Raw genomic sequence first — 2,213 nt, 5'->3', positions numbered from 1 at the left:
CACTACATACGATGTTTGCGTGCAAAAGGGATAGGGAGGGAAGGGCAGGGGGATCGGGATTATGCGTTCTGTAACATAGTGAAGTTTAAAAAAGAGACTGCTCTCAATCACGGTTAATAAAGTACAAGTGGACATGTCTTCATGTGTCTGCATGGACTCTGAGCACTTTGGTTTTGTGCTTTGTGTCTCCGGGGCAACAAAAACACTTGAAGGTCATTTCAAAACGTCAATTTAGCTCATTCACTGCAGTACACGAGGAGCCTGTAGTAGTTGTAGTCAGTAGTTGCCGCGGATTCTTTCTTGAGCGTACCTCAGCTTGACAGCTCAACCTCATGCGCTCATCAATAGTAGGATATGATCATTGCTCCAAATATAATTAATACAATGAATGGAATGAATTCGTTCTAGTGACAGAATAAAGGGGATGAAACACCACTCCATTCTCAGAAAGCCTCAAAGGTGCCCTTTGCAGGTAATATTGAAAGTAAAACGCGCTTTTGAACAAGACTAAAAAATGGCCAAGCAAGGTTGTTGACTTAACGAGCGTGCCGGCTTGACATTCCTGCCGCCTCTTTGGTCGTCTCCCTGCCGACGACTCGACGGCACCTTTTAGGTGCGTTACCCTCTGATCACTTGGCAGCCTCAACCTCGGGCGAAGTGGGTCGGTGATGTAGTGGTACACGCCAGTCTTGTGTGCAGGCATCATGAATTCTTTTCGCTCCATTCCGTCCATTTGATCCTGGCTAGTTGGCCAAGTTTGAGCGTCCCGCTTCATCCGGCTCGTGTAGTGATTGGCCGGAAGGACCAATCAACGTCACGACCAAACCCACCCGAGGCGTGATTGTTTGAAGCCCAACTTGGAAAAAATAACCACCATGAAAAATGTCTTTATTTAGGGCTTTGAGCCTCTGACAAGTAGTTCTTTCGGCTAATTTAGGTCATACTACATACAGTTAGTGGAGTGTGCAGGATCAGCCACCCCAACAGTGCTGCAGGGCGAAAGCGTCTTCGGAAAGGGAAAAAAGCCAAATGAGGAGACGGAAGAAGAGGCTACGACTTCTAAGAAAAGGAAAGCTGCATTTAAAAGAACATTTCTGGAGTCCTACTTAGAATATGGATTTATCGCCACGGGTGACGCGCCAAGGCCACTCTGGATAATATGTGGCTACAGGTTAGCTAACGGGGCAATGAAGCCTTCAAAGCTGCTTCGGCACATGGAGACCAAGGATCCTGCATTAAAAGACAAACCTTAACCTCTTCGGGTGTCATTGTCTCCGATTACGCCGGCTCGTTTCTGAGAAACAAGCTCAGTGCTCCCACTAATTCAACGTAATGGTGAGTTTTATTTTTATGTCGTTTATACTTGTTTTTATGCCAGTCGTATCATTTTATTTCATTGTATTTATATATTTATTATAAATGTATGATTTATTTATATAAATCTATTATTTGTCTATATAAAGGCCGGTCCGCGAAGATATTTCTGACACGGGGCGCAAAAAAGGTTGGGGACCACTGTCCTAGTATAATTTTTTCCGAATAGTCAAACACGCGCCCACTCTATTCAGTCTGATGCGTGATGTTCAGGTAGGGGAGATTCAAGCTTGCCTGCAAACACAAACAGCTCAATAATTAGTGATGAGATTCATTTTTTAATGGTTTTGAAAAAAACATCTATACAATAAAACACACGTCAACAAACAAAAGACTCGTTGCTTCGATTATTTTTCACAATTGACTTGGATGACGTAAAGAAAAATCAAAATTTTAAGGGAGCACGTATTTTAATGATGTGGTGTCCCCATTCAATGAATGAATGAAAATCCCATTAATCTGCTCCCGCCACACCACAAACACAATGTTTTCTAATGTGTTCTGAAAGTCTAGTATTTTTTTTAAACAAAAAAGAATAAAATGTAAAGAAGGACGGAGTTACAAATTGCGTCATAATTTCATGCACCAATGCCCATTGGCATTGCGCTCGCTCCTTTTAGTGTGCACACAATGGCCTGTGTAATACTCCTCTAACATGCATAAAGTAGAAATACGTTTCGCCGGTAATGGCTTTTGATCCTCTATTTAGGGATGTGCATTACGGTGAGTGACGCTAACTCAACAGAATGGCACCGGGCTCGTTTATTGGCTGCTCACATGACCACCCCGTTATATTTCCGTTATCATTGTTGCGTCAAAATTAATGTATGATGACCTAA

Source organism: Syngnathus leptorhynchus, chromosome 10 (genome assembly GCF_054491065.1).
Source record: "Syngnathus leptorhynchus isolate UIUO chromosome 10, UIUO_Slep, whole genome shotgun sequence".
Taxonomy (NCBI): Eukaryota; Metazoa; Chordata; class Actinopteri; order Syngnathiformes; family Syngnathidae; genus Syngnathus; species Syngnathus leptorhynchus.
This window is presented reverse-complemented; position numbering follows the sequence as displayed.